At 43.2% G+C, this 27,867-nt stretch overlaps 1 protein-coding gene across 1 annotated transcript in view; it reads right to left on the reverse strand.

Annotated features, from left to right (window-relative positions):
• Window positions 1–27,867, reverse strand: part of LOC122791395 (PH and SEC7 domain-containing protein 3-like) — a 1,011,223-nt gene that overhangs the window by 319,712 nt on the left and 663,644 nt on the right. The gene's annotated exons all lie outside the window — the stretch shown is intronic.

Genomic DNA, 27,867 nt, shown 5'->3' on the forward strand with positions numbered 1-27,867 from the left:
TGGGTGATAAATTAGAGTGGGTGTTACTATTGGGAGCGATTGTATTGATTGTTTTCCTACTGGACGGAACTGATTGTATTAGTTAGAGGAATATGTGGGTGGTGCTATGGAAGTATAAATGTAGAGTAAGAGGGGGTGGCTGGGATTTGGGGGGGGGGTGGAGTGAGCCCGATCTTTAGCAAGGGTGAGTGAAGGCGGGTTGAAAACTTGTCAAGAAGAGACAGAGAAAACAACCAGTTACTTAATGTAAACAGCCACAAATCTGCTGAGAGATAAGTAAAAGGAACAATGCAGTTTAAAAGGCCTCTGTACTAATAGATGAATGTCTTGATTTTGTTGCTCTAAGACAGTTTTAACAGGAGAGTTAATCTAATATCACCTTGACATGACTAATGGTGATGACAGTATAAAACTGCACTTTGACTCTCTGAACAACTGTGAAACGTAAGGAGGTTTCTTTGGACTTTGAAATGCAACATCAAAAAGCCTACCTCAACCTCCACAGACCAGAAAAAAAGAAAGCAAGAATGCAGTAGTAAAGCTCTGAAAAAATACTGGCAGAAAACTCAAAAGTGGTTACACAAGAAGAGAAATCAACTTAAGGAAGGGAGACAGTGGACTGCTAAAAACAATGACTTGAGCACAGTTAAAGGAGAAAGTACCAATGGGACTGCTGTGGTCTAAGGAAATTGAGCTATTATAGTGGGCAAAGTTCTTTGTTTTAGACTGCCATAATATTTTTAATATACTTACAAAAAATAGTCCACGGACTAGTGTTCAAACTGCAAACTTCACTGTTACATACATATCTACTTGCTTGCAAGGACACTTCTATCGAAAAATAAAAACACACTAAAGAGACAGTTGAGTGCATTGAGTCGATGCTGACTGCACAAACACTAGCTCAGAGCTGAAATTGGTTTAATAACTGCCTCAGGTAAGGAGAAATAAGAAAGGAAGTGGGGAGACCAAGGGTGGCTTCCTTGAAGGCATGCAGTTCACTAAAGAAAGACAGGATTATATAAATAATGGGAGTAACACGTCTAGAATGGGTGAAGAGAAATATAAGAGAAATAAATAATTTGAATAGTAGGAGTAAATGTCAGTGTCTATTGTGAAAGAGAGAGTAAAAGCTGACCAGTAGGATGTCAGTGGTGGACAGTTTACAGAACATAAGGCTATTGCTTACAAACAAGGACACTGAAGTACTTGTTATCAGACTAGTCACTATACAGGCTAAAATATACGTAGAAGACTGGATGTCCCTAACACTTACTTAAAGCACAAAGCCAGAGGTGGTACACAGTTTGTCCTAATTAAATGGTGGTTGAAATGAATGGACTCAGACTGACTATTTGGATAACTACAACACCAGTCAAACTGAAAAAAAAAAAAAAACAAAAAAAAACAAGCCACGCAGAATAAGACCTGAAATTAACTTTATATAGTCACCATCTGGTGCCTTGGCATTTCTCCTTCAAGGATAACTCACAAAGTTCCATTTATATAATGCTACCCTCAACTGATTAATTACATAATTCACATGACATTTTCAATTACAAAGTGCTTAAAATCCACAGTCTTGCAAAAACCATATAAACTTTACAATATGTTCATGTAAAAATTTCATATTAAATATTTTAAATAATTTTTAAATTATAATTTCACTTTCCTTACATCAAAATATTACAAATTACAAATACCCCGAAGTGCAGTTGACACACCCCTTATTAAATATTTAAATTAACCTCAAGATTAAGACCTTCTTGGGCATAATGTGCCATAATTAATTATCATCCTACTTTCCAATCTGAGTAACTTCAGAATGAAGTCACCCCCCCCTATTAAAAGGTTGACCCATCGCACAAAAAAACTAACTTTCATCAGATCCACCATGGACCAAGTGAAAACAGGAGTGTTCATGTTTACCTTTCTTATGTCTCCCAAATGCTCTAAAATCCTAACCTTAACCATTCTTTTGGTCTGTCCAATGCACCATTTAATGTCGCTACAGCCACAACCCAAAATTTATACCACACAACAAGAATTACAATTGTCCCCTGAAAAAAAAAACTTTTACCATTAACATAACTACTTGCCAATTTTTTAACCCTTTTACACACCAAACCATGTCCACAGGGAAAAGTACCAACTTTATCAGAATCCCCACCACTCTGTCTGACATTGAGCATGTCTTTAAGATTCAAATACCTCCAATAAGAAAATGTAACATACTTAGGGAATATACCACTAAACTGCTCATACTTAGATGCAAGATGCCAAGATTCCACCACTAATTTTCTCAATATCTCAGAAAATGGGGAATATTTTGTAACAAAATAAATGTCCTTTTTGTCCATCTCATTATTCCTTATAATACTATTCTCTGTCTACTGCCTATCAAACTTCCCTATATTGGTGCCCTTATCATCATACTCCCTCATAACTGCATCATCCAATGTATGCTTACTATTACCCTCTCAGTAGCAATCTATCCACTACTTCATTAAGCTTAAGTCCTTTAAACTTACCTTCAGAAATAGTATGCAAAATATGTTTAAATTCACCTATTGGAAGGGAACTAATGAGACATGGAGGATGCATGCTACTAGCATGTAAAAACTTGACAGCAGTGGATTTACGGTAAGGTTTGAACTGGGTTTTACCATGCTCATCTACATAAAATTCCACATTTAGGAATGCTATATGATTCTTCTGACAGTCAAAAGAAAAATTCAACCCATGGGAATTCCTACTTAATTCCTCTACAAATACAGGGAATTCTTCCACAGAACCTTTACGGACAAAAAACAAGTCATTAATAAATCTTTTATGTAAGATGACTTTATTTCTAAAAAATTCAGTTACCATGAATACATTTCTTCTCAAATTCCTCCATGTAAAGGACTGCATAGAATGGAGCATAGGGTGCACCCATAGCAGTACCTCTTTTTTTGTAAAAGAAAGGAAGAATGCAGTAGTAAAGCTCCGGAAAAATACTGGCTGAGAACTCAAAAATGGTTACACAAGAAGAAAAATAAACTTAATGAAGGGAGACAGTGGACTGATAAAGACAATGAATTGAGCACAGTTACAGGAGAAAGTACCAATGAGATTGCTGTGGTATAAAAAAATGGAGGTATCATAGTGGGCAAAATTATTTGCTTTGGCTGTCATAATATTTATAATTTACATACAAAAAATAGCCCACAGACTGGTGTTCAAACTGCAGACTTCACTGTTACATATATATATATATTTGCTTGCAGGGACACTTCTACATAAAAATAAAAACACACTAAAGAGACAGTTGAGTGCACTGAGTCGATGTTGACTGTGCACAAATACTAGCTCAGACCTGCAACTGGTTTTATAACAGCCCCAGGCAACAAGAAATAAGAAAGGAAAGGGGGAGACCGAGGGTGATGTACTTGAAGGCATGCAGTTCTACTAAAGAAAGATAGGATAATATAAATAATGGGAGTAATAAGTTTAGAAGAAATGAAGAAAAATATAAGAGAAAGAAACAGTTTGAGAAGTAGGAGTAAATGTCAGTGTCTATTGGGAAGGAGAAAGCAAAATCTGACCAGTAGGATGTCAATGAAGGAGGGTTTACAGACTATAAGGCTATTGCTTACAAACTAGGACACTGAAGCACTTGTCAGCAGACTAGTCACTATGCAGGTTAAAATATACACAGTATACTGGATGCCTCTAACACTTACTTAAAGCACAAAACCAAAGGTGGTACACAGTTTGTTCTAATTAAATGGTCATTGGATTGAATGTATTCAGGCTGCTTATGTGGATGAGACTGCTATGCGTATACTTAAGTTTCCAGTAAACGTAAAGCACAAAGCCAGAGGTGGTACACAGTTTGTACTAACTGAATGGTGGTTAGGATGAACTTGGCTCTGAGGAATATTAGCCCCACTGATGCAGACACGGACCCTCATTTTACATGTGTTACAAAACAGATTAATAAAGTCTGGTGATATAGCCATAGTACATTCCTCAGGACCATGGAACCAAAGGAGGCCCTATCCAATTTGTAATGAGTGATAAAGGTATGAGGTGTAGACCACATGGCTGCTGCACAAATGGAATCTATAGGTAGCTTAGCCAGAAAAGCTGAAGCTGTGGAAACAGCTCTAGTTGAGTGGGCCTTTACTTTATGACTCAGTGGCATGTGCCCAGAGCTATATGTGAAGGAGATGCAATCTGACAACCATTTTGACAATGTAGTTTTTACCACCGGAGTACCCTTCTTTGAATCTGAAAAGGAGACAAAAAGCTGTTCAGACTTTCTAAAATCCTTAGTCCTGTGTAAATAGAATTGAAGCTGCCTATAAACGTCAGGTTTGTGCAGCATATGTTCCATTTTGTTAGCATATTTGGGGAAAAAAGCAGGTAATTCTATAGTCTGGTTGAGGTTTTTTTCTGAACAAACATTAGGTAGGAATGAATGATTTGTTCTCAGTGAAACTCTGTCATTGTGAAAAATCAAGTATGGGGTTTGATGGACAAGGCTTGTAATTCCGAGACACTTCGAACAGAAGTAATAGCTACTAGAAAGATGGTTTTCTATGATAAATATTTCAGGTTGCAAGATGAGGCTGGTTCAAACAGGGGTAAGAATATTTGAGAAAGAACAAAATTTAGGTTCCATAGTGTAGCTGGAGATCTAATAGGTGGTCTCAAATGGATAGAACCTTTAAGGAAGGCTTTAGAAAGTCTATGGGACATGACAGAAGCACCTTGATCGCCAATATAAAAATTAGAAATTGCTGCCAACTGAAGCCTAATGGTTGCTGCAGCAGCCCCTTCATTAAAAAACTTGGTCAGAAACTCTAAAATGGACGTAATCGAAGCCAAATATGGGTCAACATTCTTTTGGGATGCCCATTTGGAAAATCTTTTCCATTTACTAAGGTATAGCTTCCTGGTAGATAATTTATGAGTGGATGTTTGGATATTCTGAGCTGCAGGTGAGAGACTGTGGAACCTGGCTATTCTTGGAACTGGAGCAGCCAAGCTGTCAATCTGAGCGTATGAAGTGCAGGATGAAGACCCCCTGATGAATGCATCAGAAGATCTGGAACTGGGTCCAGGGTCCATGGTTCTTCCAACAGATGCGGCTGAAGAAAGGGGAACCAAACCTGACAAGGCCAATAAGGGAGTTATAAGAATGAGGGTCCTTCCCAGAAATCTGCCTTTCTGTAAAAAATTGGGTATCAGAGGAAATGGGGGAAAAAACGTAAAGGAGACCCGGGGGACAACTGTGTATGAGCACATCCCTAGGGGTATCCCCTGGATAGGGGATTAGCGATTAGGGCAAAGTAGTTGCTGCATTTGGTGTTAGTGGGAGTTGCAAAAAGGTCGCAGCAAGGCTGGCCCCATTTGCGGAATATACTTTCTGCTACTTCTTCTTTCAGAGACCACTCGTGAGGCAATAAAATTGCTCTGCTCAATTTTTCTGCTATGACATTGGATCTCCCTGGAATGTGCATTGCTATCAGAAAGTGCTGGGTGGATGTTGCCCATTGCCATACTCTCAGGGCCTCTCGACATAGAGGGTAGGAGCTGGTTCCTCCTTGTTTGTTTATTTACCAGACCACCCACATGTTGTCCATCTGTATTGCAATAGTCCCTAGAGGAAGAAAGTGTTGAAATGACTGCAATGCCAGTAGTACCGCTCTCATCTCTAGGACATTGATATGTAGATGAGCCTTGTGTTTCTTCCATGTGCCTTGGGCTTGGGCTGTCCTTCCCTGAAAATGCCCCCCCCCCCCCACACTCCATCAGGGAGGCGTCCATGGTCACAGTGGCAAAAGGAGTGGGTAGAACAAAAGGGTGTCCTATTGTTACTTGAGGAGAAGTCAGCCACCAGTGAAGATCCTTCTTGCATGAATTCGTTATTATTATTGGGTAAGACATTGGAAGCTCTTGAAAGGACCATTATGTGAACTGGAGCCACTGCAGTATCCACACATGTATTCGACCTAAGGGAATGGTAATGATCGCTGCCACCATTGTCCCCAACATCATGAGCACTGTTGAACCAGGGGATTTTTGTTTTGAGATAAGGTTCAGGACTTGTTGTCGAAGGGTCCCAACTCTTTCAGTTGGAAGCTTTACGGTCATAGAGACGGTGTCATGATCTGCTACAATGAAAACGGTACGCTTGGATGGCGATAAGGCAGATTTTTCTGAGTTTATAGTAATACCCAATTGACTGCAAAGATTTAAGGTCGTATCCCTTGTGTGTATGAGTCGATGCTTGGTGGTGGCGGTGAGGAGCCAGTCGTCTAAGTATGGAAACACCTGGAATCCTAAACGTCTCATATGAGCCATGACTACTGCCATGCATTTGGTGGACACTCTGGGGGCTGAAGTGAGGCCAACGGTCAGAGCTCAAAAGTGAAAGTGATTGGCTCCCAGCCGAACGCTCAGATGATCTCTGGATGGTCTGGCCATTTTTATGTGGTAGTACGCATTCTGGAGATCTACTGATCCCATCCGGTTGTCTTTCCCCAGAAAGGGAAGTATAGAGTGTACCGTGACCATCTGGAACTTTGTTTTTTTGACAATTTGTTCAATCTGCTGAGAACCAAAATGGGTCTCCATTCCCCTGTTTTCCTTGGAACTAAAAAGAACCTTGAGTAAGTTTCAGATCATCTCTGGTCTGCTGTGACTGGTTGGATGACTTTTTTTTTCTAGCAACCTTGCAATTTCTATGGTTGCTTGTTCCCTGTGACTGGGTGGAACATCCGAGATTTTTTTCACAAGGGGTGGATGGGTGGCAAACGGAATGGAGTATTCTCTGGATATTATGCTTTGTACCCAACAGTCTTTCGTGATTTTTAGCCAAGTGTCTGGGTACAAAGGTAAGCGTCCCCCGACTCCCTCCAGAGATGGACAGATGGGCCTCCTTTCAGGAGCACTGACAGGGCTTCCAAAAGAACTGATCCTTGTCGCCCTGACTTTGCGGGCCCCCTCTGCCGCGTGGATGGCGTCTTCCATTATTAACCCCTCCTCTGCCTCTAGAGGGGGTTTCACCACATGTCTCAAAGAAAGCACCTTGGGATTTATGGAACCACATTTTCCCACTTTTCCAACCTTTAGGATAAGGTCTGGTAGGGGTGGAAAAATGGACTCCTACAGCAGACAGTATCTTTCCATCTTGCTCACACCTGGTAAGTGTTTCCTTCACTTTCAGTCCAAAAAGGGATGAACCATCACAGGGGGTTTTAACAAAGGATGACTTATAGGGCACCGCAAAGGAACATAAGCGCATACAGGAGTGTCTCCTAAGAGCAATTCCTGTACCCACTGCTCTGCTCATTCCAGCAGTTACATACAAAATCAGATGCATGGAAGAGTTTATGAGGGAATTTAGGGTAGCAAGCTGGGAAGTTACCTTGTCTGAGACCCCCACAGCTACTGCACCCTGTAGAGTATCTCCCAACTCCTTAAAGAGATCTCTGTGTAGTCTAGTAAAATGTGTGAGATAGTTCAGGGATCGAAGAGCAAAGGCCGCTGAACTAAACATGTGCTTTCCGTATCTGTCCATGATCCTAGAATCCCTATTAGGAGGATGAACAGATGTAGAGGTCTCTGACAACTCCTTTTTGGTGGCTGCCGCCGCCACCACCATAGCATCAATGGGTACTCCTTTGGTAAGGAAAGCCTTGTCCTGGTGTGACATTATGAATTTGTTAGGCCTCCGAGGGACAGGTTCCATAGTAACCGGGGACTCACATGCCTTTCAAGAAAGAAGGTCTATCAACTCATCAAAAGGCAGAGTCACCCAAGAGGTGGAGGTTTGAGACCCGAAAGCCTTCAAGAGTACTGACTCATCATCAGTAGGGTTAATGGGCTTCCAGCCACCCCTCTGTTTCAGTATTTCCAAGATATCACTGAAAGAGATATCTTCAGAGGGGGACCGTGGGGACCCTTCTGACTCATCTAAGTCAGTATCTGATGTGATGGATTCCTGTGGGGAATCCAGATGCTTCCTCTTGCAAAGCCTCTTCCTGGGAACCTCCTCAGTGGGAGCTTCTGGGGAGGTCCTGGAAGAACAGAGCCCATGCAATGGGGTAACCTGTGGCTCCAGGTCTCTACGCTTTTGAGGGATCAGTGAAGCAGAGACAGATGCAGGTGCTTTAGGGGAGGAGGTTGCTGGTACCGATGATGTGGATGCCCGAGGGGACAATGCTCTCCTCATGGGATTGATGGCCCTCCAGCTCCAATCCAAAGAGACACCTGGATCCATAGAGACAGGTAATCTCCACGGCACCAAAGCAGTGGGCTCTGAGCCCAAGATATGTGCCGAACTCACTCAAGCTGAGGACCCAAGAGACAAAGTCAGAACCGACAGGTTGGTACAACTATCCTCTCCGGACCCGACCGGTGAGTGTCAGCTCCCAGACTCTAAGGTCAGCACCGAAGACGTCAGAGCAGTCGAAACCGATAGGTCTGGAATGGGTGTCAGCTCCAGTAGTTCCATGATCATCGTTTCTAACACTCTGGTTCTGAAACTTCAGATTGAATCAGAGGAGGAACAGTAGAAATGGGCTAGGTCCTACTCAGTTCTGAAGCCCCAAGGGTAGGCCCCGACAAAATTTTTGCTAGTGCCTGTGTCTGCAGAAGCCTCTGCACCACACGATCCACATCCTTATCAGATAGTCTTGCGGACTGGGAAGAAGCAATAGAAGAGGCCACTGATTGCAGTATTGGAGACTTTAGAGTAGGAGATACCGGCTCCAATACCAGGGACCGGCTCCTACTAATAACAACAACAACCTCTGGTTCCGTAAGCAATGGAGCCAAGGTGGTAGGCCGAATTGGTTTGGAGGTCGATAAACCCTTTTTTGGCTCTGACCCAAAAGATGAACTAGAAGACAAAGTCTTAGAGGATTTTGCAGCTTTTCCGGGTTGTCCTTATCTAAGGATTCTTGGAAAGAGGACTTCAATAATCCCCTAGCTATTAACTTACTCTTATACTCATGAAGAACACGAGAGCTAAACGAATAACATATGGCACAATTCTCTTGTAGGTGGACCTCACCTAAACAATAAACACACTCTGTGTGCCCATCTGTAATTGACATCTTTTGCCCACATTTAGGACATTCTTGAAACCAGACTTAGCTTTCTCTTGAGACACGGCTATACAAGAATGTAACTGTTAATAGGCAAAAATACACTATATGAAGAAAGCACACAATACTATATATAGGATAGCCCTAAAAGGAAAAACAGGGCTCTAATTCCTACAATTTCTTAAACACAACAGAACATACTATATATTTAACTATAAGGAGACATACAACACTATATATATATATATATATATATATATATATATATATATATATATATATATATATATATATATATATATACATACACACACACACACACACACACACACATATATATATATATATATATATATATATATATATATATATATATATATATATATATAATAGCCCTAACAAAAAAAAAACAGGGCACTAACTATTCCAATTTCTAACACTACAACACACAGAGAATAAGCAACTACTGCCCTAAAAAAAAAATCCAGGCTCAAGCCTAACACACTCTAACTTTAATACTACAGCACACACTATAAGGGTAGGGGGAAAACTCTATCTAAACAACTCTCTAACTTAAACGAGTTGTGAGAAACCGGCCTAGAAAAAAGATGGCCACTAATAGCAATAATGCACACTCTAAGTTCAAACTACCTAATACCAGAACTCACTAGAAACTAAGAAATAGTTAGAAATACCAATAACTATTGAGAAATATAAAGAATTATAAAGATTTACAAGGAAATTTCACTTATACTGGCCAGAGCTGTCAAAGAACTCCCGATCTGTTGCAGCGGCAAATGAGATCTGAGGGAAGCACCACTGGATCATGGGATAGGGAGTAGGCCACAAGCTGCTTGAAGACTTAGAGCTTTTGTATTTGGCCAAGTCAGAGCCGAGGATCGGCTCCGAACCCATCAGTGAGAATGAAGGCAAGATAGAACAACTTCAAATTCTCAGGTTTTCCCTGCGTGGTGTGTCCTTTAATTCTACCATTTTTTTAAACATCTCTTATTGAGCATCCTCTTATTCAGCCAGTCTTTTTTTCATTTTGATCTCTGATTTTTACAGTTTTATTAGTTCACCTGAATATCTGTTTAAAGCTTCTTCCATTTTTCCAACCTTTTGTTATTTGAGTTAATACACTCCTTCAATGATTCATTTATTTTAATCAGCTCTGAGCACATTTGACTTATTTTTCATCTAGAATACTAGAACCATGTCTTGTACCAAAGCTGGAGCTTCAACTTCTTTTTGCTGAACAGCTGCAGGATTCTTCCCAGTAAGTATTTTCTCTTCACCTTTTCTAGTTCTCAGGCTCTCTTAGTCTCCTCTTTGCTGGCATCCAGGCAGTGTATTTACTAGCCAGTAACCAAGTTTACTGAAGGTTGCAGAGTTCCTTGCCCTTATCTAACTATATTTACTAAAAGTTGCAGAGTTCCTGGCCTTCATCTCTCAAGTTTCTTTTTTCATGCATGGAGAGCTGAAGTTACATCTTTGAAGTTCTCTTTTCCTTACTTCTTTGAGCCAGTTTACCTAAACAGTTAAGAAACAATGCAAAAGATGTAGGAGGTGCATATTACTGAATAACTTTGCTATAGTATATCATGCTGAAACAGTATTTGTTTCAGAAGTGCTGCAATGGAATTTTTTGTTCTAACATGACAGATATGGACAGGACACATTTTATTTAGTACACAAAAATTATCCTCCTGAAGTACTTGCTGTGAACACATACTTCTTTTAAAGGCACGTTAGTTATATGCCTTAACATCATGGAAAAATAGAGTGCATTAACATTAAAGCCTGTCAAGACACTAGCTTCAAAGCTGCTAAAACCTGGGATTAACTGCGTCTTCTGTAATCGATTGTGTGAATGATGATCATTTCACTGACAGCCGAGGTTCAATGAAATGCTTTTTCCCAGGCAAATGAAACCTCAGAGATGATTACTTTAGGTGTGGGATGAAGGGAGCTATATACTTCATAACAGTACACAGAGTGTCTCTATAACACCCAAAACTGACTTTATGAAATTTCTGTTTTATTAAATTTCTGATTCACAATTTTTGTTGACAAACGGTTGCCAATTACAGAATCCATATCTGAAGTATTATCTTACTCTCAAGTGTAAGCATTCTCAGAAAAAAGTCTAGCTTGCCCAATTAAGCACGTTTTGCTTGTGGTTGAATGTCTTACATGTCCTTCTTGCTGACACAAGGCTGTATCAAGAAAAAACACAAAAGAATAAATTTGTCACACTGACTCCATGAGTGTTTCTGACAACCCTGTGCAGTTGCCACTAAATACACTTCTCCATTATTTCTATTCTAGACTACTTACGTGCCCAAACATATGTAGGATCAATTCTGTATTCCCCTTTTCCATCTTTCTTACACAATGTATATCTTTGGTGGTCTAAACCACTCCCCATACTTCTGGGTTATTACTTCCCTTACCATAAGTTCATAGGCAGGTACTAGGCTATCGGCCTAGCCAACAAGGTTCCCTGGCTTACGCCACCCAATAAAGTTAATTTCCTGTGCCCCTGTCGAGCAGAGCCACAGAAGTGATCCCCGGGGTGTATTTCCTATTTCCTATCCACTCATCAAGACTTTTCTTGAAGAGTGCTAATGAGGAACTTTGCGTGACATAGATGGGTAGCTTGTTCCAGAGTATAGGAAGTCTCTGGTACAGGAATCTATCCCTCCAGCATGTCCTTTTTATTGTGGTGACAAGGTTTATGTTCCTAGAGCGTGTAGCTCAGAGGGATTGGAATTTCCTAAGGTGTAGCATGTCCAAAAGCTCTGGGTTTAACATAGCTTTATATGTTAGATAGAGAGCTCCTCTGAGTACACGACATGCTACAGAGTAAAGCTGGAGGTTTTTTGAGATGGTCAGTGTAGAGCATCTGTTTGAGGCCAGTAATCCTCTTTGTGAGGTACTTCTGTGGCCTTTCCAGTTGCTGCAGATGTCTTCTGAGCTACATTCCAAAAGGGGCGTTGTGCTCTATAAAGGGTCAAATGAGTGCCGAGTAGAGGGGAACAATGACCTCTTTTTTCATGGATGAGAACCCTTTTGTGATGAGGTGTGCCGCATAGAAGGATTTCTTGACTACTGTGGCAATGTGATTATCAAACAAGAGACTACTGTCCACCTGGGTCCCAAGGTCTCTTATCACACATTTGGCATTAAATAGACTACCATTTATGTGGTAGTTCATGGGTACAGAGTTTTTTACCAAAGGGGATGACAATGCACTTTTTGGCACTGAGCTTGAGGCCATGCCTCTGACACTAGGCATCTGTCTCAGTGAGGCCCTTCTGTAGGATGTCCACATTATTTGGGGGCTCGACTATGGCTCCTAGTTTGCAGTCATCTGTAAACTTCATTAGCCAGAGGCCATCTGTGTTAGCCTGTACTTCAGAGAAGTAGATACCAAACTGGAGAGGTCCCAGGACTGAACCCTGTGGTACTTCACTTGTCACTGGTTTGAAGTCAGATTTGGAGTCTGCAACTTTTACAGTGTGGGTTCTGTCAGTGAGCCAGGTGGCAACCCATCTTGTGATGTAGGGATTTATACCAAGTTTAGTGAGTTTAGCTATAATTCCAGAATGGGGGATGGTGGGGAAAGCCTTGGCAAGGTCAAGATAGGCTGTGTGAACCAACTTACCCTCGTCTACGACTTTGGTGACTGCCTCAAAGAAGTTGCTCAGGCTCAGAAGGCATGATCTGTCTTTCACAAACCCAAACTGGGTGGGGTCCAGAGTCTTTGTTTATGAGTTCCATGATGATATGTTCCATGGCCTTGCAGACCAGGCTCATCAGGCTAATTGGGCAATAGTTCCCAGGATCAGTGCTGGCTCTCCCTTTGTGGAGTGGGATAACTCTTGCTGTGCGCCATTCAGTGGTCACAAAGCCTGACGTGAGACTAAGATTGAACATGGTGCTTAGGTGGGGAGCCAGTTCGTTATGAAGTTCGAGTAAAATGCAGCCTGGGATGTTGTCCATTCTCATGGATGCTGTGTTTTTGGTTTTAGAGATTTTAGCTTTTACCTGCATACATGTGATTACAGGAACTCTGCATTCTTCCTGTATAGATATGGGCCCTTTAGGGGGTGAGAGGGGAGTAAAGTTAGCACTGAACCTATCTGCCAGGATGTTGGTAATATCAGTTGGTTCTGTAATTTTCATGCCATTGTGCTGTAACTCAGAGCAGATCTGGGTGTTGCCATTGAGATTCCTGACATAGCTATAGAATGCTTTGTGGTTGACCTTAGAATCAGTGGCGATTTTGTTTTCGTAGCTAGCTTTGGAGGATCTTATAAGAGATATCAGCTTCTTACTGAGGCTGATCAGGGAGCTCCTCCACTCATGGGATTTTACTCTTTTGCAACAGTTTCTTCCTTCTGTTGTAGAGTTTATTTATGGCAGGGGACCACCAGATTTGCTTCCTTTTTTGAAGGATAGCACCTTGGTTCTGTTTGAGATAGCACGATCCATGCACTCGTGCAAGTGCTTATAGAGTGCATTTGTGTAGGATTCAGCAATTGTAACTGTATTGTCCATCTGCATGGGTGTCATGAAGTTCGCCACTTCTGTCTTAAGAAGCATGAAGTGGCTTTGGTGAAATTTTTACCGTGGTTTCCTTAATGGTGGGTGGGGGTGGGATGCAGATATCTAGGGTGATTAGCTTATGGTCGGATCTGACCAACATAGAGTTGATTTCTGGTGTGGAACACCAGTCACTCATGATGGTAATGACTAGGTCTAGGACAGTGTTGCCCCTGGTGGGGGTGTGGATAAACTGATCCAGGGCATTGGAATTTATAAATTCCAGACAGCGTTGAGCGAAGGAGTTGGTACATGAGTAGTTTTCCCAGTTAATGGTGGGGTAGTTGAAATCGCCCATTATTAGGGTGTTTGGTTGAACCCTAATATTTTCCAGTATATCAAGAAAAGAGGAGTGGGAATCCTGGGGCATGGTGGGGGATCTGTAGCAAGCTACAATTTGGATTGCAGTTTTGCCCAAAGTTAGTTGCACTTGGATAACCTCGGATGCATTATGCTGTGCAACTAGCCTGGAGATGTGGATATCCTTAATGAATATGGACAAACCTCCGCCTTTGGTGTTCTGGTCCAGGTTAGATGGTTGAAAAGTGTGGTATGAGTTATAGCCTGGTAATGCACGGGTGCTTTTTAGAACCTTGAACCAGGTCTCAGTCAATGCACAGATATCGATGTTCTCCACTTTAAGGAGTGCCTCGAGTGAGTGCATTTTGAGATTTAGACTTCTAGCATTGAGTAGCATTACCCTCAGTTTTTGCTTGCTTCTTCCTGTTACAGTGGTAAATTTGTCATTTGAACCTTGCCTAAACAAGGCAATGTAGGGGCGGCAAGAGCCTTAGCCAGTATCCTGAATCCCAAGGGTGACAGGTGCAGGCCATCTCTGGCAAAGTATCGTGGTCTGTCGACCATGTCATCCCAGAGAGATACTGGATCCCCTTAGAATGACATCAGATGCTTAGCCAATTGCTGAAGTCAATCATTTTGTCCTTGTACTGTGGTATCATTCTGGGCGATGGCAGGATGCTACTCAGGGCTAGGGTCATACCTGCATGGGCTACAACATCGGAGAGCTTTTCCATGTCTCTTTTCATGTAGTCCACGGAGGTACGTCTCAGGTCATTCACACCAACATGGACAATGACAGAATCATATTTGCACTTGTTGTGGAGTGACCTGAGGGCGTGGGTTATGTGGCGAATTCTGGCACCTGACAGGCAGCTGACAGTAACCTTCTCCTTGTTTAGCCTGGTGAGTGGGACATCAGTGTGCCTTACTATAGAGTCACCTATGATTAGTGTGTTGGGTACTTTAGTTTGCCTTATAGGTTGTAGTTTATTGGCACACTGAGTCTGTGGGCTGTGTGTCATTTGGGTTGTGTTGGGGGGTGGAGGTTGTTTGCTTTTCTGCTTTGGAGGTCTCTGTTGCTTAAGCAGATTATTATTGAGAGGCTCTGTGAATGTTTTTGTGTTTCTATGTGTAGATTTTGATTTTGATTACCATACAGGTGGCAGTACACTAAACACAGAAAGTGTGATAAGAGACTTAGGGACACAGGTGGACAGTGGTCTCACCTTCGATAACCACATCGCCACAACAGTCAGGAAATCCTTCTATGTGGCACAGCTCATCACGAAGGGCTTTTCATCCAGAAAAAAGGAGGTCATTGTCCCACTGTACTCATCCCTCATTAGACCCATTATAGAATACAACGCCCCATTTGGTATGTACCTCTCAAGACATCTGCAACAACTGGAAAGGCCTCAGAAATACCTCACTAAAAGAATCACAGGCCTAAAGCAGTTGCCCTACGCTGACCGCCTTAAAAAGCTCCATCTATACTCTGTCGCATATCGTCTACTCAGAGGCGATCTCTGCTTAACATACAAGGCCATGTCAAACCCAGAGCTGTTGGACATGCTACACTTAAAGAAATCCCAATCCCAGCCCTGCTATACAGGGGTCCAGGAAAGTAAATAATGTGGGAAGAAATAGCCAGGGAATTGTTATGGCTAGGCTTGTATAGGCCCTAGGGCTGATAGCCTAGTACCAACCTATGAACCTATGAACCTATGTGTAGGTTTAGTGGGACTATGTGATGAGTGTGGTGTGGTGAAAGTGTTTACCTTCTCCTCTTGACTGTGAAGTTCAGTCTTGGCTTGAGAGAGCTTTACCTCCAGTTTGTCTAGATAAGTGCATCTCTCACAGGTTGTGGTGTTGGGTGGTAGGAGGAGAGGGTTGTCTGTGTACAGGAGGCAATTGCTACATTGCCTCAAGATGCCCAGATTCATCAGATAGACAGGAGAGAACACTGGTAGCTGACCCTTGGACATGCCTGAATAAAAAACTACTTTCCTCTAGACACGTGAGGAAAGTGAGTATAAGAGCTGTTTTTCTCTAAGCAAATGAGGAAAGTAAGTACAAAAACTGTTTTCCACTAGGTAAAGAGGAAGGTTGAGTGTTGTAGTAATTTGTAGCTTATTTAGTGCTAACAACAAATTCTGAACAAGTGCTGAGCACGAATAAGCAAATTCAAGTGCTAAAACTAAGAATCTGTACCTAGATCTTGTGGTAGATAGGCTACCTAATGGTTACCACTCCCAATGATAAGCTAGAATGCTTCCCTCCAACACAGACAGGCTTGGAGGCTCAGAAGCTTACAAACAGTCCTGGATACAGCAAATCTGTATCTGGACTAGACAAGTTACAGGAAAGGTGGGAAACAAGCGCAAACGCGGGCTTTTAAACCAGAAAGTTAAAAGAGATGGAAAAACTACCCAAACGGCCAATAAACTAACCATCTGTGTAACCCCCACTTCATACTCTTAGGCCATTTGATGTCAGTCTTCCAATATAATTTTCAGATCTGAATAGGCCTCCCAAGTACCCCGTATAACAAAAGGATGACATCTCCATCTTCAAAATGCTCACCCCTAACAAAAACATTCTGTCTTGGCTATTGCCCACATGACTCAGGTTAGAAGTGAGCATAACACCCAATCCTTTTCGATTTTAGCCTGCTATAAAGGTATCACTTCACTCTTTCTAACATATATAATATACCTCACATCCCACACCCAAAGTAAGTAATGCCACATTTATTTACAACAAACCCTGGCTGCCACCAATATGCAGACCTTGACAGCTGTATAAAGGGACACTGGAAAAAGAAGTTATGTACCTACCATAACGTTCCATGTTAGTTGTCTTCATCTTGCCTTCTTTCTTGCTTGTTGTGATCGGAGCCGATCCTCGGCTCTGACTCGGCCATCTTCTATAGCTCGAGAGCTGTTTATTGGCTCAGGGCTACCCCTTATCCCTTGATGCCTAGCACTAGCTACCCAGATCTCGTTTGTAATAGCTAACCCCAGACATATCCAGAGAATCAACCTGTCCAAACAAACAGGTTAAGCAAACCTGTCATACTCTCTCAGTCAGTAGAAGAAACAAACCAGATAACACTCAGCCAGTGAAACCAAAACTCCTCTCGATCCAATAGGACAGGGGGGTGGAGGGTGGGACGCAAGAAAGAAGGCGAGATGAAGACAACTAACATGGAACGTTATGGTAGGTACATAACTTCTTTATGTTAAGTTGTCTATCTCGCCTTTGTTTCTTGCTTGTTGGGACAGCATCCCTAGCACCTATGATCCTGGGTGGCTCACTGGAACAGACTCTTCAGAACAGTGGAACCAAAGTTAGCTCTATTCCTGGAGGCCATGTCTAACTTGTGATGAGAAATAAAGGTATGAGGATTTGCCCATGTGGCCGCGGCACAAATAGAGTCCATGGGCAACATAGACTGGAAGGCTACAAAAGTGGCCAAAGCCCTAGTAGAATGGCCTTTCGGTATGGCAGACAATTCTTTGTTTCTTAGTTGATAAATGAAGGTGATAATGTGAGACAACCACCTGGACAGGGTCACTTTGGAAACTGGGAGACCTTGTTTGCCCCTAGCATAAGAAAGGAAGAGCTAGTCCGACTTCCTTATATCCTTCGTTCTATGCAGGTAAAAACGCAGTTGTCTATGAACATCCAAAAGGTGTAACTTGTATTCTGTCTTGTTGATGTAGTTAGGGACGAATACTGGAAGGTCTATGGATTGGTTTAGATTATTTTCTGAGCACACTTTAGGAAGGAAGGATGGGTTAGTTCTCAGAGCTATCCTATCCTTGTGAAAGACTAAGTACGGAGAACAAACGTTTAGTGCTTGAAGTTCCGATACACGTCTGGCTGAGGTAATAGCTAGCAGAAAGAGAGTTTTCCAAGATAGAAACTTAAGGGAGCAGGAAGCTGCCAGTTCAAAAGGGGGCATAATCAAGGAGGTTAGTACCAAATTAAGGTCCCAAGGAGGAGGGGTAATCTCTGACTGGGGGCCTAAGGAGAGTAGTCCCTCTAAGAAAGGCTTTACACAACTTATGAGACATGATATTTAGATTAGAAAAGCCAACATGATAGTTAGATATGGCCGCTAGTTGAACCCTGATTGTGGCAGAAGCAGACCCAGAGTGAAAAAGCTCAGTTAGGAATTCCAAGTTCTTGTGAAATGGGGCTGAAAAGGGATCTATGTTCCCAGCCTCTGCCCAATAAGAGAAACGTTTTCATTTGCTAGCAATCGTCTTCCTAGTAGCCGATTTGTGAGAGGATACAATAATTTCACGCACAGCCAGGGAAATGCTGGGAAGCCTGGCTAGGGTTGGAACTGGATCAACCAAGCTGTGAGCTGGAGTGTCTGGAGGGATCGATGCAGCTCTCCTGATTGATGAATCAGCAGGTCTGGAATAGGATCCAGGGTCCAGGGCTAACCAAGGAGATAACGGTGGAGGAACGGAAACCAAATCTGTCGAGGCCAGTAAGGAGCAATGAGGATCATTTTGCAACCCAACAATATTGCTTTCTGTATGAGTTTGGGTATAAGAGGAAAAGGCGGGAAGGCATAAGGAAGTCCCTGAGGCCAATCGTGGACTAGAGCATCTCTGGGAGGATGCCCGGGAAGCGGTAGAAGGGAGAAATAGTTGCTGCATTTGGTGTTGAAGGGGGTTGCAAACAGATCGCAGCAAGGCTGTCCCCATTTGCGGAAGATGCGATCCACAACTACCTGATTCAGAGACCACTCGTGATGCATGAGAATAGCTCTGCTGAGCCTATCCGCTATGACACTGGACTTCCCAGGGATGTGCGTTGCAATCAGAAATCGTTGGGAGGACATCGCCCACTGCCAGGGTCTGAGTGCTTCTCGACATAGGGGGTAGGACCTGGTTCCGCCCTGCTTGTTGATGTACCACACTACTGACATGTTGTCTGTCTGAATTGCAATGGTCCCAGGAAGGAAGGAGTCCTGAAGTGCTTGCAACGCTTGTAGCACGGCTCTCATCTCCAAGACATTCATGTGCAGATGGTACTCGTGCGGTTGCCATATGCCTTGGACTGTCCTGCCCTGAGAATGCCCCCCCCACCCCATCAGAGAGGCGTCCGTGGTCACTGTGGCAACCGGAGGGGGTTGGATGAATGGTCTGCCCTGAGACACTAGCGGGGAGACCATCCTCCAGGAAAGGTGTTTTTTGCAAGTTTCTGTAATCATGATCATGTGAGACATGGGGAGCTGTTGAAAGGACCACTGTGTGAAGAGGAGCCACTGAAGGATTGTCATGTGAAAGTGGGCTAGAGGTATCAGAAGAATTGCCGCCGCCATAGAACCCAGAGTTTGAAGGACCAACCGGACTTGTACCTTTTTGCATTGCATGAGGATATGAACTTGCTGCCGAATCATGGCCACCTTGTCCGGCGGTAGTCTTGCGGACATACTTTTTGTATCTAGATCTGCTCCTATATAGGTAATAGATTGACAGGGCAACAAGGCAGATTTTTCGAAATTTATGGTAATGCCTAACTGGGCACAGATTGTGATTGTATAGTCCCTGGCTTGAAGAAGTTGATACCTGGTAGTAGCAGTAAGGAGCTAGTCGTCTAGATAAGGAAACACTTGGAATCCTTGACATCTCAGTTGAGCCGTGACCACTGCCATACATTTGGTGAACACCCTGGGGGCTGTGGTGAGACCAAAGGGCAGAGCTCTGAACTGATAATGACTGGCTCCCAGCCGGAAGCGAAGGAATCTCCTGGAGCGCCTGTCCATCTTGATGTGATAGTACGCATCCTGGAGATCTATTGAGCACATCCAATTGTCCTGACCCAAAAAGGGTAGAATGGACTGAAGCGTGACCATCTGAAACTTTGTTCTTTGAACAGACTTGTTTAGTCTGCTAAGATCCAAAATTGGTCTCCAGTCCCCTGTCTTTTTTGGTACCAAAAAGAACTTTGAGTAAGTTCCGGATCCGAGTTGGTCTGCCGGGACTTCCTGGATGACTCTTTTTTTTCTAGCAGTCTTGAAATTTCTATGACTGCTTGGGCCCTCAGACTGGGTGGAACATCTGGGGGAATTTGCTTGATGATAGGGGAGATTGGAAGAAGGGAATTACATAGCCTCCGGATATGACTGAGTGTACCCATTTGTCTCGCGTAATGTCTTGCCAGGCTTTTGGGTACATTGAAAGTCTTCCCCCGACTGCCTCCAGAGGTGGGCAGTCGGGCAACCCATCAGGGATGCTGGAAGGGCTCGTCAGAGAATGATTCTCTGCTGCCCTGGTTCTGCGGACCCCCCTCTGCCTCAAGGGTGGAGTCTATTGTTGTTATTTCCTCCTCTGCCCCTGGAGGAAAAGTCACTGTGTGTATCAGGCGAGGCTCCCTGGGATTTCCGAAACCACATTTTTCCACTCTTCTGACCTTTGGGATATGGTCTGGAAGGAGTGGAAAAATGGACTCCCACGGCAGAGAGAGTCTTGCCTTCCTGTTCACACCTACTGAGAGTGTCCTTCCCCTGTGGTCCAAAGAGAAATGAACCGTCAAAGGGGGTGTTGGTGAATGACGCTCTAAAGGGCTCCGCAAAATTACACAGCCGCATCCATGTGTGACTCCTAAGGGCCACACCTGTGCCTGCGGCTCTACTCGCACCATCGGCTGCATAGAAAATGAGCCTCATGGAGGAGTTAACCACTGAATTAAGGGTCGCCAGCTGAGAAGCTACTTTAGCTTGAACCCTTCAGCTGATGGATGCTGGAGGGTATCTCCAAGCTCTTTTAGGAGATCCCTCTGAAGTCTGGTAAAATGGCATAAGTAATTCAGTGACCTCATGGAAAAGGTCGCTGAAGCAAACATTCACTTCCCATATCTGTCCATAGTCCTAGACTCCTTGTTAGGAGGATGGACAGAGGAAGAAGTTTCCGCTAATTCCTTTTTAGTGGCCACTGCTACTACCATGGCATCCACAGGAACACCCTTGGTAAGGAATTGTTTGTCAGGGGGTGCAGTGATAAACTTGCCGGGCCTCCTCGGGGTTGGTTCCACTGTATCCGGGGATGACCAAGCCCTTCGAGCCACCACAGACATTAGTGGATCAAAGGACGGAGACACCCAGGAGGTGGAAGGGTGGGAACCAAACGCATCCAGGAATACGGATTCGTCCTCAGTAGGGGCTAGGGCAGTCCAGTTCCCCCTCTGTCTAAGCATTTCTAGGATGTCCGAAAAGGAAACATCTTCAGAGGAGGATTTCGAGGACTCTTCCGATTCATCCAAATCCGTATCCGAAGTGACAGACTCAGGGGAGACAATGTGCTCCCTCTTGCACTTCCTCTTCCGAGGGGCCTCCTCTGAATGTTCAGGGGAGGCCTCGGAAGAACAGGAAACACCCAATGGGGTGCTCTGGAGCGTCGGTTCCCCACGCTTGGGGTCTGGAGGAGGGACAGAGGTTGACGCAGGCACTACAGGGGACGGAGTCAGTGGGGTCGAATGTGGTGCTGACTCAGGGGCCAGTACACTCCTCATGACATCGAAGGCATCCCTGCCACGATGCAAAGAAGGCTCCGGCTCCGAGGAAACCGGAATCCTTCTCTGTGCCGAGGGGGACGGCTCCGAAGCCGATGTAGGAGCCGAGCTCACCTGTGCTGAAGCTCCGAGAGGGAGAATGGGGTCGGACAAGGGCCCGATGCCACTCGTCCCCTCGGAGCCGACCAGGGAGTCTCGGTGCCCAGATCCCTTGACAGAAGGCACCATCGAGGGGATCGGAGCCGATGAGAGAACCGAAGGGGAAATAGTTATCGGTGCCGACGGATCCATGATTCGAACCCCAACAAACTCCGGCTCCGAGCTCAGAGGAGTAGGAGGAGGAACATCGATGGAAGCGGGCAGAGCTGACACCTGTTGAGGAGGGCTGGATAACATTTTGGCCAGTGCCTGCGACTTCAACAACCTACTGACCACTCCCTCCACGTTGTGGTCCGAGAGTCTAGAGGACCGAGAGGAGTGGGAGGATCTGTGACTGTGGTCACTCTGCAACAGGGGAGATCGAGGGGCCAAATGTATCGACTCTAGAGACGGGGACCTCAGTCTCTTGTGGGAGACTGGGGTCGGACAAGGGCCCGATGCCACTCGTCCCCTCGGAGCTGACCAGGGAGTCTCGGTGCCCAGATCCCTTGACAGAAGGCACCATCGAGGGGATCGGAGCCGATGAGAGAACCGAAGGGGAGATAGTTATCGGTGCCGACGGATCCATGATTCAAACCCCAACAAACTCCGGCTCCGAGCTCAGAGGAGTCGGAGGAGGAACATCGATGGAAGCGGGCAGAGCTGACACCTGTTGAGGAGGGCTGTATAACATTTTGGCCAGTGCCTGCGACTTCAACAACCTACTGACCACTCTCTCCACGTTGTGGTCCGAGAGTCTAGAGGACCGAGAGGAGTGGGAGGATCTGTGACTGTGGTCACTCTGCAACAGGGGAGATCGAGGGGCCAAATGTATCGACTCTAGAGACGGGGACCTCAGTCTCTTGTGGGTCCGAGATGGCTCCGAAGATGCTGGTGGAGCCGACTGGGAAGCAGCCTCCTTGGTTCCAGCCAGAACCGAGGTAGTCAGTAATGTTTGGGCCAATGACGGCTCTGAGCTGGGAGCCGACGATTTGGTCGGTTTAGGAGATTTCACCGGCTGAGCCTTGGCCGGTGAATCCTGGGGCTTAAGGAAACTCCTTAATATCAGCTTATTTTTGCGCTCCTGCAGAACCCTTGGGCTGAATGCATGGCATACAGAACAAGAGACCTGCAGATGCACTGCGCCTAAGCAATAGACGCAAGAAGTGTGCCCATCTGTCAGAGACATTTTCTGACAGCATGAGTCACACTTCTTGAATCCAGACACTTTGGATTCTTTAGACATAACTAGTCCTAAACAAAAAGTCTTTGGCTAAAGGCCCAACAACAAAAAACTACAAACACTATAACTACAGTCAAGAAGTTTTTTTTTTTTTTTTTAATAGGAAGCCTCTAACTTAAACGGCTACCTATGAAGTAAAAGAGAAGACTAAAACTAAATATAAAACACTACAATAAGCAGAGATAGGAAAGGAGAAGGGGGGAGGGGAAGAACTCTCTGCCTTAAAATAGTTCTAAGGGAAAAATAGAATAAGCTAATTAACGATAATGTCAAAAGAATAAACTATCAAAAAATAACGTTTAAATCGCTAGAAAGAGTATTAAACTAACTTACAAGAGCCTGAGCCAGTAAGAACGAACCTCGCAGCTGAAGCGGCAAATGAGATCTGGGTAGCTAGCGCTAGGCATCATGGGATAAGGGGTAGCTTCGAGCCAGTAAACAGCTCTTGAGCTATAGAAGATGGCCGAGTTGGAGCTGAGGATCGGCAACGATCCCAACAAGCAAGAAACGAAGGCGCGATAGACAACTTAACATCGTGGCTTTCCACATTTGAATGCCACTCTCATCTTACTGATATCAGCAGAGAGGTAACTCTTATTCTCCAATGCCACTGCCATGTCAGGTAAGAACATGCTAAATTATACCAGTATCTCTGCCAGACAATAAAAGCTACAAACTGATTAAGGCTTACTGTGTGACAGTTCTAACTGCCACCTTCTCTCTTGCCAATCACCTAGTCAATTCACTATGAAATTCATCACTTTGGGTGTTGTCTCAATACTATTTGGTTTTCCTAATGACCCCCATAAGGTACAAAGTCACAAGCCTTTATGAAGTCCAGATACATTGCTTTTACCAATGTTCCCTGTTGACAGTGGTACAGCTTTCATCTGTGTGCATGTGTGTTGGGAGAGTTGGTTCATAGGTAAGTACTAGGCTAGCTGTCCTTTTGGATCATTTTAAGCCTAGCCAATTTGTCTTTCAAAGGTGAGAATCAAACCCTGTACCTTGTGTTTGTGAGGTAAACACATTAACCATTATGGCAGTTCCAACAAATCCAGTAACACACAGGATGCACTAACATTATTGTACATGCATGACCTCATAACAGAAAAGTGGAAACAGCCTTCATGGTTAGCCAACAAATTCAATATGCAAAATGAAATTGGCTGATCTGATCTCCATATGCTGTCCTTCCCTTGACAAAAGAAATTAAATCCTTATGCTAAACTGCCCACTTTGTAAAATATAATACTAGTCTATTCCAATTATCAAGAACATTTAACGAAAGTTATCGAATAGTGCACACTGTAGCAAATTACACTTAATTACAATCAGTGCCCACCGCTTTCTTTACTACATTTAATGTCTTCATAATGATACACAGCATATAAAATAATGCATCTCTAAGATATGTAATTTACTCATGTCATGTCATAAAAACAAATGTTTAATGCACCAGAAGATTTTTCTACAGCGAATCCCAGTGCTTTACCATTACTGTGTTACTTGTCAGTTTATTCTGCTTGCTCTTGTGCATTGGCTAATTTCTCCAGTCTTTTTTGAATTAAACCAAAAGGCTCATTTGCGTGTATTCAAGCCATGCCTCCCCACCGCGTAGCCACGGGCAACAGCCAGGCACTTAGGCAGTCCTACAGTAGCCGATGTAAAGGACAGTTTGCTGTTCATGCCGGTCATAGTAGTTGGGATGATGGTGAAAACTGCAAAGCAGATCTCAACAATGACAGCAGCATTGGCTCCGAGGCTGTTTCTGATTATGGCAGGTACCAGTAAGGCAAGATAAATTGGAACTAAAATAATTAAAATGTCAGACCAGTTTAATGATGCAGAAATGTAGCTGTAGAGTTGTATTGTGAGCAACGGAAAAACTACTGCTGTATTTATTTCCAGGCAGCAGAGAATTGGAATTGCTGCTCTGAGCAGCAGAACATTTATTTCCAGGTAAACACTTTAGGTGTTGGGATTTTTAATACCCTTCCGAGATGTTTATGTGCTGCTACTGAATGTGCGCAATTTCAAATTGCATTGAACCGTTACTTTATTCATGTAACTGTGCTGCTTTATTCTGTGTGCTGTTGCTTTATTCATGTAACCGTGATGTTTTATTATTCTGTGTGCCGTTGCTTTATTCATGTAACCATGCTGCTTTATTATTCTGTGTGCCGTTGCTTTATTCATTTTAACCGTGCTGTGTGTGAGGGCTTGCTCTGGGCCGGGTTTAAGTTTTTACAAGCTGTGGGACAGGCAAAAAGCGAAGCCTAAAGCAGCACAGAATTGGAGAGCAGCAGAGAATTTATTGCTACATTTATTTCCAGGCAGCAGGGAATTGGAGCACTGAGCAGTGGAACATTTATTTCCAGGTAAAGCGTGTATGTATTGGGATTTTTAATACCAAGATGTTCCAGGTAAAACGTGTGTGTGAGCAGCAGAACATTTATTTCCAGTTAAAGCACTTTAGGTGTTGGTGTTCCAGGACTTCCAGCCTATTTTTTTAATTTTAATATCTTGGCTGGTCCCCCTTAACTTGAATTGTTGGTAGATCTGACTATATTTATTATGGTTTTCCAAGCTTTTTCTGAGGTGTTCTCAGCTTTTTAAAAGGTTATTATGGCTACAGAAAGCAGATGCAAAGAATGAAGTGCAGTGTGTGACATGAAAGTAAGTATCAGATAGATACAGTGTGTTTATAGAAGTAAGCTGCAGATGTGGATATCTTATCAGAATGAAAGTGAAACTAAGTAGCGAAGATGAAAAATGGAAGACTGGTAGGAGGACAAAGCATGTCTTGGTGCATTACTTTTAATAATCTGGGAGGTGCAGAGACAGTATACAGGAAAAAGAGGAGAAAACTAGAAGGCTTGAACGTAGTGTTTGACACTAGGATACATGCTATGATTGCTGAGAAGAGGGCTTACAAATGTAAACATTGAGACTGAGGTACTCTATGGTAGTCTACCAAGTACAGTGCTCCTCTGTATGAACTGTCATATGTGACTGTGCTATTGCTATAGTGACAATAATTTCAGAATAGATAAGTGGCAGGTGTGGAGGCATATAGATTCATATGAAGGTGAAAATTAGGTGCCTTTTTTGTGGGTGTGTGAAATGCCACAGATAGATCTGCCTGGTGTTTACGGTTACTCCGGCTCAAACCATGTACCTTACATACAAGGGAGCAAAAGCCTGAGTTCTCTACTCATACCGCCACTTTTGGTTGAAGGAGTTATATCTCTCAACTGTACAAATTTTCACATAATGTCTGGAATGTGTTTGGCTCATACTTCTGGTCCATTCCTCTTAACGTTTGGATGGTGCAGTGCTAGTGTTATTGCCTGACAGCTAGAGGTTCTCTGGTTTGATTCTTGGATGAAGAGCCTTCTGTGTGGAGTTATAGCTCTCAACTGTACAAATTTTCACATAATGTCTGGAATATGTTTGGCTCATACTTTTGGTCTGTTGTTCTTAAAATTTGGATGGTGCCATGGTAGTGTTGCTGAGTCACAGCAAGAGGTTCTCTGGTTCAATTCTTGGCTAAAGTGCCTTCTTTGTGGAGTCTGCATGTCCTCCCTATGTTTGTGTGGGTTTCCTCTAGGTGCTCTAGCTTCCTCCCACAATACAAAGACATGCATCTGAAGCATTTTTCCCCAGGCCTCTGATGAAAATTAGCTTTGTTCCGTCAGACATTTCCCAGTAAACAAATGTTAAAAAACATAAATTTTATTTTATTCTTGCAAATCAGTGAGAACTGAATTCACTAAATAATGATAGCCATTTAGTCTTCCTATCTTTTAGGAAACATATGGTTAAACATTTTATTCTAGCAACTTTTTAAGATTATACAAGCCATGCTTAAAATGTGTCCTTGGTTTTGGGCTTTTGTCCTACCCAATAAATTTTGGCTTTTTCCTGATTTCCTGTTCTGCACAGTTCTTCAGGGAAAGAGAAGTTTAGTGCTGCTTATACAGTCTATTTGCATTGTTAGTAGCACACCAGGTAGAGTACTTGTGCTTGATGCAGAAGGCTGTGAGCTCTACTCCCACAGTATGTAGATAGATTACTGTACTGTGTTGTACTTTTAAAGAGGGGGGACGCTGCAGTCTTGAGAATGTCCTCCTTTGGCAGTGAAACCTATTAACTATGAACCTGTTATCGGTTTGCCATCCATTCCCTATTGAAATATTACTAGCTTATCATTTATTTAATGTGACATAGGCATTTATTCTTCAAGGGCAACAGCCACTTTACTTGTAGATGAAACAATGAAATATAAAGTTGTTTGCTAGCAGCAACCTAGTTACATATCTCTTTAACATGGAATTTAGATGACTTTTACTTCTGCAGAAATTGTGCATATTTACTGATACTGGTGGATTCTAGAAGTCTGAGCAGACTTTTATGATAGAAATGTCCTGAACTGGGCAGTTTTGTCATTATTGGTTCATGATTTTTGTTTCATTGCTTGCTAGAAAAGTGTTCAAACAATAAATTTAAAATGCGCTCTAACAAGTGTGCTGTATTATACAAGGAATATAATTTAATAAAGTCAAGAAAGTGCATCAAAGAACCACTATATGTTTCTTGGTTCGTATGCAAGGGGCCTATGATTTGAAAACAGCCCAAAGGTAATCTTTAGCTGCCACTGGCCAGATGCATTTTTCTTTGGATGTGGGTTTCAATGATGTTTCAATAAATGTGAGTTTCAAGGACAGAGAAGCTTTAATGGTAAGTCTATTTTCATTGTGAGACTGTATTGCGTTTGGGGAGTGTGGGGGGTGTAGCCCCCCACATAGTTTGGAAATATATTAAGTTTGGAAAAGAGTAATTTATTGCAATTGCAAGTATCCATGTGTATAGTTCAAAATATTTAAAATAGATGGGGGGCTACGCCCCCCCACACCCCCCAATGTGGGGGGCAGT

Source organism: Protopterus annectens, chromosome 17.part0 (genome assembly GCF_019279795.1).
Source record: "Protopterus annectens isolate FY-2018-M chromosome 17.part0, PAN1.0, whole genome shotgun sequence".
NCBI classification, from domain to species: domain Eukaryota; kingdom Metazoa; phylum Chordata; order Ceratodontiformes; family Protopteridae; genus Protopterus; species Protopterus annectens.